Genomic DNA, 15,778 nt, shown 5'->3' on the forward strand with positions numbered 1-15,778 from the left:
AGAACAAGAGGACATAACAATGATAAATATCTATGCACCAAATGAAAGACCAGCAAAACACATAAAACAAACATTAACAAAACTGAAAAAGGAAATAGACAACAGTACGATAGTGCTGGGAGACTTCAATACACCCCTCTCAAGGAAAGACAGAACTACCAGAAAAAAACGCAACAGAGATACTGAAGAATTAAACCACACAAAAATCCAACTTGACCTCATAGATATTTATAGACTAATGCACCCCAAAAAAGCACAGTATACCTTCTTTTCCAATGTGTATGGAACATTCCCCAGAATAGATCACATTCTAGGACACAGGGCAAGCATCAATAGATTAAAAAACATAGAAATAATACAAACAATCTTGTCAGACCATAATGCCACAAAATTAGAAATTAATAATAGGACGATAAAGGAGAAAAAAACCATACACTTGGAAGCTGAACAACGCCTTCCTTGAACATAACTGGGTAGTAGAAGAAAGAAAAAATGAAATTAAAAAGTTTCTTGAAACTAATGACAATGAAAACACCGCTTGCCAAAACCTGTGGGAAACAGCCAAAGCAGTAACCAAAGGTCAATTTATAGCAATAGGCAAACACATCAAAAGACAGGAAAAACAGACTATGGACTCTCTAACCCAGTATCTCCAGAAAATTAAAAAAGAACAGCAAGAAAACCCAACACCCTTTAAAAAAACTGAAATAATAAAAATTAGAGCAGAAATAAATGAAATAGAAAACAGAAAAACAATTGAAACTATCAACAAAACTAGAAGTTGGTTCTTTAAAAAGGTCAATAAAATCTATAAACCACTAGCAAAACTCACAAAAGAAAAGAGGGAGAAGACACAAATAATCCAAGTAAGAGATGAATCAGGCAACATCACAACAGACCCAACTAAAACAAAAAACCCTAACATTAGAGTACTATGAAAACCTATAACAAATATGAAAATCAAGAGGAAATCAACAAATACTTAGAAAAACATACCCTACCTAAACTGACACAAAACAAAATTGAACATCTGAACAGACCCATTACAAAAGAAGAAATTGAAAAGGTAATACAACAACTTCTAACCAAAATAAGCCTTGGACCAGATGGTTTTACAAGTGAATTTTATCAAATATTCAGAGAAGAACTGTTACCAATTCTACATGAATTATTTCAGAAAATAGAAGAAGATGGAATTCTCCCAGATTCATTCTATGAAGCAAACATATTTTTTATATCAAAGCCAGGAAAAGACACCACCAAAATAGAAAACTATAGGCCAGTACCTCTCATTAACATTTATGCAAAAATCCTGAATAAAATAACTGGCAAATAGAATCCAATGATACATCAAAGAAATAATTCACCATGACCAAGTGGGATTCATAACAGGTATGCAAGGATGGTTCAACATAAGCAAAACAATTAAAGTAATTCATCACATTAACAAGGCAAAGAACAAGAACCACATGATCCTATCAACTGATGCAAAAAAGGCCTTTAACAAAATCCAACACGCTTTCCTGATTAAAACACTCAACAAAATAGGATTAGAGGGCAATTTCTTCAACATAGTAAGAAGTATTTATGAAAACCCTAGAACCAACATTGTTCTCAAAGGAGAGAGGTTAAAGGCATTCCCCTTAAGAACAGGAGCTAGGCAAGGATGCCCACTATCACCTGTCTTATTCAGCATTGTTTTGGAAGTCTTAGTGTTAGCAATAAGACAAGAGAAGGGAATAAAAGGTATCGAAATTGGCAACGAGAAGGTAAAATTATCCCTCTATGCGGATGACATGATAGTATACTTAGAAAACCCTAAAGACGCAGCAAGAAAACTATTGGACACAGTGGACCAATTTAGCAAAGCGGCAGGATACAAAATCAACATACAGAAATCAGCTGGATTTCGCTACAGTGACAAAGAGAATACAGAGTTGGAACGAAGAAAAACAATAACCTTCAGCTAATCACAAGATTAAATACTTGGGAATAAGTTTAACCAGAAGCACAAAGGACCTTTTCAAAGAAAATTACAAAACATTACTACAAGAAACAAAAAGAGATCTTAAGAAGTGGAAAAATATCCCTTGCTCATGGATAGGAAGACTCAATGTTGTGAAACTGGCAATACTACCAAAGGCAATTTACACATTTAATGCAATCCCAATACAAATACCAATCCCATTCTTCAGTGAGATGGTAAAGGCAATCTCCAGGTTCATCTGGAATGGAAAGAAGCCCCGAATAAGCAAAGCACACCTTAAAAATAAAAGAATGATAGGAGGTATCTCGCTTCCTGATTTCAAATCCTACTACACTGCCGTAGTGGTAAAGACAGCATGGTAGTGGTACAATGACACACACATGGATCAATGGAATAGAATTGAGGAGATCAGCCCATCTATCTATGGTCAACTAAATTTTTACAAGGAGATGAAATCAGTCAACTGGGGAAACGACAGCCTTTTTAACAAATGGTGTTGGCAAAATTGGAAAAGTATCTGCAAAAGACTCAAGCAAGACCCACACCTCATTCCATAGACAAAAATCAACTCAAGGTGGATCATGGAACTAGGACAAAAATCAAGGACTATAAACTTTATTACAGAAAAGCTAGGAACAACACTAGAAGTCCTAATCCACAACATAAACAGTCTTCCCACTATCCTGAAAAACCTAAAACCGGGAGAAGAAAAAGTAGATGAATGGTATCTTCTAAGACTCAAATCCCTATGCACATCCAAAAACTTCTCCAACAGGGTAAAAAGGGAAACCACCGACTGGGAAAACGTATTTGGTAATAACATATCAGTTAAGGGACTTATATCCAGAATTTATGAAATACTTGAGCACCACAACAAGATAAAGTTAAATAATTCAATAGAAAAATGGGCACCGGACATGAGCAGGCACTTCAACGAAGAAAACATTCAGATGGCTAACAAGCACATGAAGAAATGCTCAAAATCCCTAGCTCTAAGAGAGATGCAAATTAAAACAACTATGAGATATCGTCTCCCCCGAGTCAGAATAGCAAAACTTAACAGAGCAGCAAGCAACAAATGCTGGCGAGGTTGTGGAGAAACTGGAACCCTTATTCACTGTTGGTGGGAATGTAAAATGGTGCAACCCCTGTGGAAAGCGGTATGGTACTTTCTCAAAAAGTTTCAAATACAGATACCATTTGACCCAGCAATTCCACTACTGGGAATATACCCCAAAGAGACCATAACTGACACCCAAGCAGATATATGCACCCCCATGTTTACTGCAGCTTTGTTCATAATAGCAAGGAGTTGGAAACAACCTAAGTGCCCATCAACGAACAAATGGACAGAGAAGCTGTGGTATATTCACACAATGGAATACTATGCTGCATTGAAAAACAAAGAACTCATACAATATTATTCAAAATGGTTGACTCTGGAGAACATTATGCTGAGTGAAATATCCCAGTCACAAAAGGACAAATATTGCATGGTGCCACTGTTGTAGAAATGGACTGAACTTTGGGTTGGGGAGAGACTGAATAAGATGGGCTCAATAATGTATACTGCACTGAAACAGACGAGGGAGAAAACTGTTTAAAAGAGAGGTGATTAGGTATTTCTGCCATGACAGGAGTCTAGAGCGATGGCTACATAGTGGAGTGGACCTGGGGGAGGGTTTGTAAAACAATGAAAGAATTTTTCTTTTACTTTTCCAAGAGGGTAGTGTTCTGGGGGAGAGCTTTAGGAGGGGACAAATGTGCAACAATGAATGAATGGAAATCCAAAGCCTCTGTAAATATTTACTGAAATTAATAACAAATTTAAATTTAAAAAAGAAAGAATGAGAAAGTTAGAGAAAGGATGACAATGGATTTGTAACTGCTCATGCTAATAACACTATATCATGGCACAGAGGAGGAATAGTGGAAATGTGTCCACATTTATAATATTCCTCTTACCAAAAGCATTTATGGAAAATATGAACTGTACTGGAATATGTATCTCTGGATTGGAAATGATCATACTGTTAATATTTCTAGCCTTAAGCTTAAAAGATTATAATGTTCAAAATCATTTGTTATACATTTGTTTAAATTTTTCCCTCTTTTAACAACTGGGATCTAGAGGGAAGAGAAAAGACCAGAGAATGGCCAAAATTAATGGGGCAGCTATTGCTGCCAGTTTAGGGCCTGTGTCAGGAAAAGGAAGTCTTACTCATAAACAGTGCCACCCAAAGGTAATAAAGGAGGTCAGAATTGCTTCCACTGTGGAAAGCTGGGCCACTTCAGTAGACAGTTTCACAGACGAGAAAAACATAGGCAAGGGAGTAGAGAGGAAGCTCCCACTCACTTGTTTTAAGTGTGACTCTGAAGGACAGTTGGCCAAGGGTGGCCCATATCAGGTCCTTGTAGCTGACAGAACTGACAGGCCCCAGCTCCCAGCTGGAAACAAAGGAGGATGCTTCAATGATTTAGATCCTCCCAGAAGAGCTGTGGGTGAGCATTAGCATTACTGATAAGGAGATTCATTTTTTCCTGGACACAAGAGCCTACTATCTGGTCCTAAAAGCCTTCTGAGGTCCCAACTCTTCTCACTATTTCTTAGTTATTGGAATTGATGGAAAACCTCATAAGCAGCTCCTTACTTCACCTATGCCTTGCATACGGACTTCCAAGTTGTAAAACAACCCAGTGGTAAATGGAATTTGCTCCAGGACTTAAGAACAATAAATAACATAGTTGAACCTCTACATCTTGTGATTCCTAACCTTTATAATAGACAAAGCGCTAGTCAATAGGCCTTTTATTGTGAGAACCACCTTCCCTCTGTAACTTGATTGGTGCCCCTATTAAAGCCTCTACCTGGAATATTATTGCTTTTCAATTTTTGACTCACGTACTTTTAACTTGTTAGTTAAATTTGTGTCTTCTAGGCTGCAACACTTCCATGTTACATATTCAAGGATATGAACATGCACAGCTAAGCACAACTGATAACAGTGCATCTAAATTCCAAAATCAATCTCCATAATAGTCTATGTGTTTTCTATTGCCAAAGGGGCCCTTTAGAGTAGTGAGAGAAAATCTTCACCCTGAAACCTACAGAGTCCCTTTCCAGCAGGAAATAGTTAAGAGAATACGCCATCCCCTTTTCCTTATGTATCGGCGAAATCTCTCTCAAGGAGGACTGATAGGGAATGGCAAAGGACACACTGACAAAGGAGATTAATCAGAACTGGCTTCGACAAGCACTGTGGCAATTGAACAATTAAAACAGACTTTCAAGGGGGGGAAAAGAAGAATGAACTGGGGAGGAGGGTAGATAGTGCAACAATGAATGAATGAAAACCCCAAATCTCTGTAAATGTTCATTAAAATCAATAAAATTTAATAAAAAAATATATCAATATGTATACTATCAATGCTTAAGGCCATGTTTTTTGCCAATTGTTTCAGAGCAGCTTGACCTTCCTCCTTCATCACCATAGGCTCTTGCTCATACATTGTTTCATTAAATTCTTACATGTCTGCCAACTCCTTTTGGAACAATCACTCTGTATACTCTTTCCATCTTCTTTTAATACTTCCTCATCCAGGAAACTGGGCTCTATGAGGTGAAATGTGACATAAGTATTGGAAGAAGATTCTTCAGCCATCTGAGTTATGCAGATGACCCAACCCTCCTTGCTGAAACTGAGGAGGACCTGAAGCAATTGCTGTAGAAAGTTAAAGACTGCAGTCTTCAATATGGATTTAAGCTCAATGTCAAGAAAACCAAGACACTCCCCACTGGGCCGATTAGCAGCATCATGATGGATAGTGAAGAGATCGAGATTATAAAGAGCTTTAGTTTGATTGGCTCCACAATCAACAATCTTGGCACCAGCAGCCAGGAAATTAAAAAATGTATTTCACTGAGGAAGTCTGTCGCCAGAGACCTCTCCAAAGTACTGAAGAGCAATGATGTCAGTCTGGAGACTAAGGTGACCTGATCCAGGCCATGGACTTTATAATCACTTGCTAAGCATCAGAGAGCTGGACAATAACTAGGGATGACAGTAGGAGAATTGATGCCTTTGAGCTGTGGTGTTGGAGAAGTGTTGAACATATACCATAGATTCCTAAGAGAAAGAACATGTTTACCCTGAAGAGGGTTAAACCAGGCTGCTCCCTGGAGGCAAGGATTCTGAAGCTTCATCTGACATACTGTGGACATGTTGCAAGGAGGGACCAGTCCTTGGAGATGGACATAATGCTTGGGAGGGTGAAGGGACAGCACAGGAGAGGAAGACCCTTGATGAGATGGACTGACTTAGTGACTGGAGTAATGGGCGTATGTGTGTTAGAGATAATAAGATTGGCAAGGGATGGATTAGGGTTTAGGGCTGTTGTACAAAAGGTCACTAAGAGTCTCAGGCAACTCAATGGCACCTAACAACAACAACAACAATGTATCCATAAAATTCTGAGTAGGACTGAATATTTATGTTTTATTCCATCTTTCAATCTATACCAAATATTTAATGATCAAAACCAGGCACCAGAATAGACATGTGTTATAGAGATAAAAGATGTTGGCCCTGTGTTCATTAATTCTTCACTATCAAGTATAGGGAGTTCTGGTGGCTTAGTCTGTATGGAACTGTGCTAATAACCCAAAAGTGGTGCCTATCTGAGTCCACCAGTGGCTCAGGAAAATATAGTGTCCTCATTTGTGGTTGAAAGCCTCCAAAACCTGTTGCAGGGTCAAAGTAAGTCTGTTCTGACTCTGTGACAATGAGTTTGAACTTTTTTTATTAATATAAACTACAAAGTATGGCATCAAGAGGTGATCACACTAAATCACAAACAGGAAGAACACAGGAGGCAATAAGAAAGATGCACGCAGGTTGCCCACCTTTTCTGTGATCCTGGTGTGTGGATTTCAAGGAATCTCCTAGCATAGATTGTAACAATAATGCTATCATCCAGGGCTGTTCCTAACCAATGACTTAGCATTCTTAAAAATAAAAGCTAGGACTAGTATTATGAAACAAACCAACATGATCATACATTATCATTTAAAGTATCTAAAATATATAGCCCCATGCCATAAGCAGGATTTAATATTCTGGCCATGACAGCTAAGGGCATTCATTATGGTTGACAATTAGAAATTCAGAAAGATGAGTCTTTGGCAGTTCAAATTTTTAAAAATAATCTCTTGGAAATCAGAATTCACATCACCCTTTTTCAATTTTAATCAGTCACTTAAAATAAAAAGTGATCCAGGAATTGTTACTAAAACTTAGCATCAGTCTTTTAGAAGTAAAAACAAAACAAAAAAAAAAACTCACTTATGTACTCAAATATTTTGACCTTCAAGGATTGTGGAAGGATCTGTTTTCCCCAGAAGTCAGTCTTCACCACACATTTCTGCTTCTACATCTAAAACTGACATCTCAGTGAGCCCAAAAAGGTAAAGCACGAACTGTGATCCAGAAAGAGTATGTTACACTCCAAAAGAAATGCCTGATTTTCTAATATGTACAAATAGAATTATTAAAAATATGTGTGGAGGTGGAAATTATGGGTGTGTAGGATAATGGTAGAAAGAAAGTTTATTACTTGGGCCCACTAAAGACAGATTTTACCAGTAGAATTTCCATACTGATGAACAGAGGGCAGATTCATAGGATTTTGGAGGAAAACTCTGACATTCTCTTCAAACAACTATTCGTTGAGAAATAGCTTTTGGCTTGCTCCTGGGCTTTATTGTTATGTGCCATCAGTCAGAAATGACTCATAGCTGACCCTCCAACAAGTTTCCAGAGGCTAAAAATCACATGGGAAGACACACTTCATCCTTCTCACATGGAACAGCTGGCAGACTGGAACCACCTGCCTTGGGACTTGGCAGTATAACTCCTTACCATCAGGCCATGAAAGCTCTCGTGCCATATATAGTGATAAACTAACTTTGAGTACTACAATTCATAACCACTCTATGAACAAATCTTAAAACTGCCCTGTTTTGTACCATTCTTTTAATGCCTACAATGTTTTAAGCTTATTGTTACACTTTGTCAGTCTACCTTGTTGAGGTTCTTCTCTTTCTCTGATCTCCCCTACCATTCCCAGAATGATGGCCTTTTCTAAAGACTGGCACTTCTTGAAAACACAGCAACAGTATGTCAAACTAAATTTCACCATTCTTGCCTTGAAGTAGCACTCTGGCTGAACTTCCTCCAAGACAGACTTCTTTGCTCATTTGGCAGCCCACTGACACTATAATTCAAATGTACTGATTCTTCTTCCTTATTCACGGTCCCACTTTCAGATGCAAATAAAGCAAATAAAAATACCATGACTTGGATCATGCACACCTTAATATTTAAAATGGCATCTTTGCTTTAGCATACCAAACAAAGTATTATAATGGAATGTGCAAAGTCCTCAAGTCAGATCACCAAAAAGGAAGAATGAATATACTCAACATTTCTCACATTCAAGGACTTAAGGAAATTATTCAAGCCTTTAATTTATAATACTGAAGGATTCTATGGGCAAAATATTCAATGATGTAGAAAATATGGAAAAAAAAGGCTGAAGAATTATATTGCGTCACTATCCCAAAAAAGAACTGGTTGACACTGAACTATTTCAGGTGGCAGTACATGATCAAGAATTAATAATATTGAGAGAAGTCCAAGCTACATTGGAGGAATGGTCAAATATAAAATTCTACAAATTAACAGAAAATTAACAGAGGTCTTTCAACAAACATATGCAGTACTGAACACGTATATTGCTGTTGCTATGTGCCATCGAGTCACAACCCTATGTACAACAGATATGAAGCTTCCCCTCTCCTGAGCCAGTCTCACTTGACTCCAACACACCTACCCCACTGTCCTAGTTACTGCATCAGTCCATCTTATTTGGGGTCTTCCTCTCCTGCACTGTCCTTCCACCCTTCTGAGCATGAGGTCCTTATCAAGGATCAGTCCCTCCTTGCCACATGCCCAAAGTAAGTGGGAAAGAGAGCTTCAAAATCCTAGCCTCCAATGAGAAACTTGGTTTCACCCTCTCCCAGACAGACCTATTTATTTTCTTGCTAGTCCATAGTATGTGCAATATCTTCTCCAGCACCACAGCTCAAAGGTATCAAGTCTTCTTCTGTCATCCTTAGTCATTGTCCAGCTATACAATATCAAAAAACATCAAAGACTTAGACATCTGTCTAAGCAACTGAAAAAGACTTACATGTATTCATTCGAAAAACAAAGATTCAACAGAATGTAGACATCATAAAATAGTATCATTAACATCACACTCAAGTAGAATCTTGCTGAAAATTATTCAGAAACAGCTGGAAAAATAGTACACCAATAGAAAAACGCTAAAAATGTAAGCTGGATTCAGAAGAAGCCATGGAAAGAGGGACAGCATTGCAGATGTCAGATGGATCATGGCAGAAAATAGGAAAAACCATAAAGATGTTTACTTATGTTTCATTGACTATGCAAAGATCAATCACCTGTCAGTTTGTCAATCATCTGTATAAATCATAATAAATAGCACTGAGAAGAAGAGAATCCTGAATGCTCATTTGTACTCATGTGGAAACTGTATGCGGACTAAAAGCCATTATTCAAAAAGGACAAGGCAATACTGCATGATTGAAAACCAAAGAAGTTATGCATCAGGATCATATTCTTTCACCATATCCATTCAATCTATATGCGGAAAAAACAATCCAAGGAATTAGACAATAGGCAGATAGCACCACCTGGGATGCTGAAAGTGAAGAGGACTTAAAACACTTACTGAAGATCAATGACCATATAGTTTTTGGTAGATTAAATCTCAACATGAAGAAAACAAAAATCTTCACAAGTGGACTAATGAGTAAACCTTATAAATAGAAACAATATTGACATGGTCAATGATTTCATTTTATTTGGATCCACAATCAACAGCCATAGAAGCTGCCATTAAGAGCTGCAGAGAAATCAAAGAATAAATAAAGCTTATTCTTTCATCAAAAAATAAATTATCTTTGAAGACATGAAATCAGAATGCTTCTTCTGGCAAGATGGTGAGACATTATCTTACATATTTTGATCATGTTACCAGGAGATTTTAGTGCCCAGACAAGGACATGATAGTTGAAAAGCAGAGTACCACCAAAAATGAGAAAGACCCTCAGTGAAATGAAATGCTACAGTAACTCCAACAACATGCATGTGCACAGCAGAGATTGTGTAGATGATGCAGGACAGGGTCTCAGTCTGTTGTATACAGGGTAATTATAAATTGCAGATGACTAGCCAGTTACATCATGCTTCCAATACTACCACTGAAGAAATTCTACTTAGTACTACTAAGACAGTACTGAGAGAAAAAAAGCAACTGAGATGGTTACTCAAAAGTTAATAAGAATAAAACTCCTTAATTTTAAAAATTGCATTGTTGTTGTTGTTGTTATGTGCCGTTGAGTAGTTTATGACTCATAGCGACCCTACGTACAACAGCCCCAAACCTTGCTCTATCCTGTGCCAATCTCATTGTCCCTGACATACTCATCCGATTACCCCAGTCACTGAATCAATCCACCTCATAGAGGGTCTTCCCCTTCTGCGCTGTCCCTCCACCCTACCCAGCATGATGTCCCTCTCTACAGACCTGTCTCTCCTTACAACATGTCCAAAACATGTCAGACGAAGCCCCAGAATCCTTGCCTCCAAGGAGCAGCCTTGTTTAAGCCTCTCTAGGATGAATCTGTTTGTTTTCTTGGCAGTCCATGGAACATTCAATACTCTTCTCCAGCACCACAGCTCAAAGGCGTCAATTCTCCTTCTATCCTCCCTAGTCATTGTCCAACTCTCTGATGCATAACAAGTGATTGCAAAGACCATGGCCTATATCAGGCGCACCTTAGTCTCCAGAGACACACCATTGCTCTTGAGTACTTTAGAGAGGTCCCTAACAGCAGACTTTCCCATTAAACTGAAGCTGTGAATAATCTCAATCTCTTCGCCATTCATCCTGATGCTACCAATTGGTCCAGTGGTGAGAAATTTTGTCTTCTTGACATTGAGCCTCAGTCCATACTGAAGGCTGCAGTCCTTGACCTTCTGCAGCAAGTGCATGAGGTCCTCCTCAGTTTCAGCGAGCAGGGTTGTGTCATCTGCATAACACAGATTGTTGATAGATCATCCACCAATCCTAATGCCACGCTTCTCCTCATAGAGCCCAGCCTCTCGGATAATCTGCTCTGCATACACATTGAAAAGGTATGGAGATAGGACACATCCCTGGCATACACCCTTCCCAATTTTGAACCATGCAGTGTTGCCCTGCTCTGTTCTGACGACTGCCTCTTGGTCCAAGTGTAGGTTTCACATTAGCACGATTAAATGTTCTGGGATTCCCATTCTTCTCAGAGTCAGCCACAGTTTGTTATGATCCATGCAGTCAAATGCCTTTGCATAATAAAATTTCATACAAACACCTCCCTATGGACTCTCACTTCATAAAGTAATATTACAGCTTTCTCTAGTGAGCCAAAGGCTCACTGGTCCCATTTCTTTATTTTGTACATATAGAAGTAACAAAATATTTAACATTAAATAGTAAAAAATATAAAATCTCAGAATCAAGATGACAGTTTGCAAATATCAAAAATACACTCTGACTCTCAGTTCTCTTGATATTCTTTTATTCAAAAGAGTTTTACATTGGGGAAAAAAACACATTTGAACATAAATACATCATATAACTCTATGAGAAATAAGCTGAACATGTAATAAGTGACTTTAATCCAGCAATAAATAGTAACATTTTGGGGTCTCTGCTATAGAGGGATTGGGTTGAGTGTGCTGGCAGAACAAAGGCTTAATCCCAAGCAAAAATTCTTTGTAATGTTATACCATTACTAAGATTCCCTTTAGAATCAGGAACTGTATGCCAAGCCACTACCACTTCTACTTAAGAACGGACTGATAAGACAAATAGACTAACGGGAAATAGTAAGAACAAAATGATATTACTCATAAGTAATCTGACTGCCTACAAAGAAAACAAAATAATGCTCACTTTCTTTTTTTGGAATGAAAACAAATATAGATCTCTTCCAGTCAGTTGGCCAAGAGATTGGCCTCCAGATTTTTGGCACAGCTTGGTGAGCACATCTAGGACAGCACCTTTTAGTTGAAATATGTCAACTGGTATACCATCTATTCCTGGGGCCTTATTTTTTGCCCATTCTTTCAAAGCAGCTTGAACTTCTACCTTCATCACAATAGGCTGTTGCTCATATGTTGTTTCATGAAATTCTTCTGTGTCTACCAATTCCTTTCGTTACAATGACTCTGTATATTCTTTCCATCTTCTTTTAAAAAGTCCTGGATCATTTCATATTCTTCCCAAATCAGCCTTAAGTATACAACTTAAGGTTTGAATTTGTCCTTCAGTTCCTTGAGCTTAAGAAATGCTGAGAGTTCAGCCCTTCTGATTTTCTGACTTCAGCTCCTTGCACATTTCATTGTAATATTTTACTTTGTCATCCCGTGCTGCCTTTTGAAATCTTCTGTTCAGCTCTTTAGTATCTTGAATTCTTCCTTGTGCTTTAGCTTCTCTGTGCTCCAGTGCAATATTCAGAGTCTCTTCTGACATCTATTTTGGGCTTTTCTTCCTCCTCTGTCTTTGTGATGACCTTTTGCACTTTTCCTGGATGATACCCTTGATATCCTCCCACAACTCATCTGGTCTTCACTCCTTGGTATTCAAGGCCTCAAACCTGTTCCTGAGATGGTTCTGAAATTCAGATGAGATAGACTCAAGGTCATATTTTGGTTCCCGTGGATTTGATTTAATTTTCCTCAGCTTCAGCTTTAACTTGCATATGAATAGTTGTGGTCTGTTCCATAATCAGTACCTGGCCTAGTTTTCACAGCTGATACTTAGCTTCTCCAGAGATTCATTCCACAGATGTAATAAATCTGATTCCTATGCATACCATCAGGTGAAACCCATGTGTATAACCTGTGTTTAAGTTTCTCATAACACATATTTGCAATGAATAAGTTTTTAATTGTGCAAAATTCAATCATTCTATCTCCAGCTTCATTTCTGTCACTGAGTCCATGTTTTCCAACTACTGATCCTTCTTCTCTGTTCCCAACTTGTGCATTCCAGTCACCCATTATTGTTAGTGCATCTTGACTGGATTGTTCAGTAACTATGAAAGCAAGGCCATTTTTGCTCATTTTTTCATCTCTGGAGAAACAGATCATATGATCATCTGACTCAAAATGTCCCATGCCAGTCCATTTCATCTCCGCAGTACCTAGTATGTCAATATTTATGTGTTCCATTTCTTTCTTAACAATATCTAATTTTCCTACATTCATAGTTCTCACATTCCATGCCTGCTTACAACTGTTCCTCTTCCTTTGTATTTCAATATTTGAAAGCTCCACCTTATTTTCCCTATCTATGTGTGTTCTGTTCAGGGTTTTCAGAGGCCTGCTATTTCAGAAGATGATGGCCAATCCTTCTTCCTCCTCTGTCTTAATCTGAATGCTCAGATTTAGAGAAGTATCAGACAGACAAGCATTTTACAGAAAAAGCAGATGAAAGATATTTCCCCCAATTACAGAATTAACCATTAGTTTCAAATGTTGTCCCCACCCTTGACACAAGTATCTTAACCCACTTACTTCCCTGCTCCACCATATATCAACATCCCCATCCACTCCCACCCACTCTCTTCAACACCTATCTCCCATTGTCCAGCCCTTGATCTGATAGCTTATATCTCAAGCTTTATGGGCTTCTATGATTCCAAATACTTCAGCTGCTGACAATTTCTTATGCTGTTCCCATTCCAAAAAAAAAGTTGACCCAACAGAGTGTGGAAATTATTGAACAATATCACTGATACCACATGCAAGCAAGATTCTGCTGAAGATTATCCAAAAACAACTAGAACAGCACATTAACAGCGAACTGCGAGAAGTCCAGACTGGGTTTAGAAGGGGTCGTGGTACTAGGGATATTGTAGATAATGTTAGATAGATCTTGGCTGAAAGCAGGGAGAGGAATGTCTTACTTGTGTTTCATTGATTATGCAAAGGCGTTTAACTATGTGGATCACAACAAACTGTGGCTGACTCTGAGAAGAATGAGAATTCCAGAACATTTGATTGTACTAATGTGAAACCTATAGTTGCACCAGGAGACAGTAGTCAGAACTGAGCAAGGAAACACTGCATGGCTCAAAACTGGGTAGGGTGTACACCAGGGATGTGTCCTATCTCTTCCATACCTTATCAACCTATATGCAGAACAGATTATCCCAGGAGGCTGGGCTCTTTGAGGAGAAGAGCTGTATCAGGATTGGTGGGAGACTCATCAACAATCTGTGTTAAGCAGATGACACAACCCTCCTTGCTGAAACTGAGGAGGACCTGAAGCACTTGCTGCAGAGGGTCAAGGACTGCAGGCTTCAGTATGGACTGAGGCTCAATGTCAAGAAGACAAAGATTCTCACCACTGGACCAATTGGTAGCATCAGGATGGATGGTGAAGAGATTGAGATTGTTAACAACTTTAGTCTGCTTGGCTCCATGGTTAACACTCTTGGCACCAGTAGCTAGGAAATTAAAAAAACGTATTACGATGGGAAATTCTGCTGTTAGGGACCTCTCCAAAGTACTGAAGAGCAATGGTGTCTCTCTGGAGACTAAGGTATGTCTGATACAGGCCATGGTCTTTGCAATCACTTGTTATGCATCAGAGAACTGGACAATGACTAGTGAGGACAGAAGGAGAATTGGTAGCTTTGAGCAGTAGTGCTGGAGGAGAGTATTGCTAACAAAGCGAACAGGTTCATCCTTGAGAGGGTTAAAATGGGCTGCTCCTTGGAAGCAAGGATTCTGAAGCTTCATGTGACTTACTCTGGACATGTTACAAGGAGGGACTAGTCCTTGGAGAGGGATGTCACGCTTGGAAGGGTGGAGGGACAAAGCAGGAGAGGAGGACCCTCTATGAGGTAGATTGATTCAGGAATTGGAGTAGTGGGGGTGAGTGTATCAGAGACAGTGAGACTGTCACAGGGCAAGGTTTAGGGCTGTTGTACATAAGGTTGCTGTGAGTCACAGGCGATTTCATGGCACATAGCAACAACAACAACATGCTCACTTAATCCTATAGCAAAAAATGAATTAACCAGAGCTATATTAAAATGACTTACATGAATGACTTAAAATTAATGTCATTAATTGATGGCACATAACAACAACTACAACATGCTCACTTTATCCCATGGCAAAAAATGAATTAACCAGAGCTATATTAAAATGACTTACACAAATGACTTAAAATTAATGTTGAATGTTGAAAAGGCAAGTTACAACTTCATGCCATGTGATAACATTTTTATTAAGAGCAATATATAATATACCAATATATTAAGAAAACAAATGTTGTTATTTTTATGTGCCGTCGAGTCACATAGTGACTCATAGCGACTCTATGCACAACAGCCCTAAACTCTGCTCTGTCTTCTGCCAACCGCACTGTCTCTGACAATCCCATCCCGATAACCCCAGTCATCTAATCAATCCACCTCATAGAGGGCCTTCCCTTCCTGCGCTGTCCCTCCACCCTCCCCAGCATAATGTCCTTCTCCAAGGACCAGTCTCTTCTTACAACATGTCCAAAGTATGTTAGATGGAGCCTCAGAATCCTTGCCTCCAAAGAGCCACCTAGTTTAACCCTTTCCAGGATGAATCTGTT

At 38.7% G+C, this 15,778-nt stretch overlaps 1 protein-coding gene across 1 annotated transcript in view; it reads right to left on the reverse strand.

Annotated features, from left to right (window-relative positions):
• The window catches only part of RALGAPA2 (Ral GTPase activating protein, alpha subunit 2 (catalytic)), a 757,941-nt gene that overhangs the window by 664,954 nt on the left and 77,209 nt on the right, over positions 1-15,778 (reverse strand). The window lies entirely within an intron of this gene.

Source organism: Elephantulus edwardii, unplaced genomic scaffold (assembly GCF_000299155.1).
Source record: "Elephantulus edwardii isolate Elephantulus edwardi_28Jun2011 unplaced genomic scaffold, EleEdw1.0 scaffold00172, whole genome shotgun sequence".
NCBI classification, from domain to species: domain Eukaryota; kingdom Metazoa; phylum Chordata; class Mammalia; order Macroscelidea; family Macroscelididae; genus Elephantulus; species Elephantulus edwardii.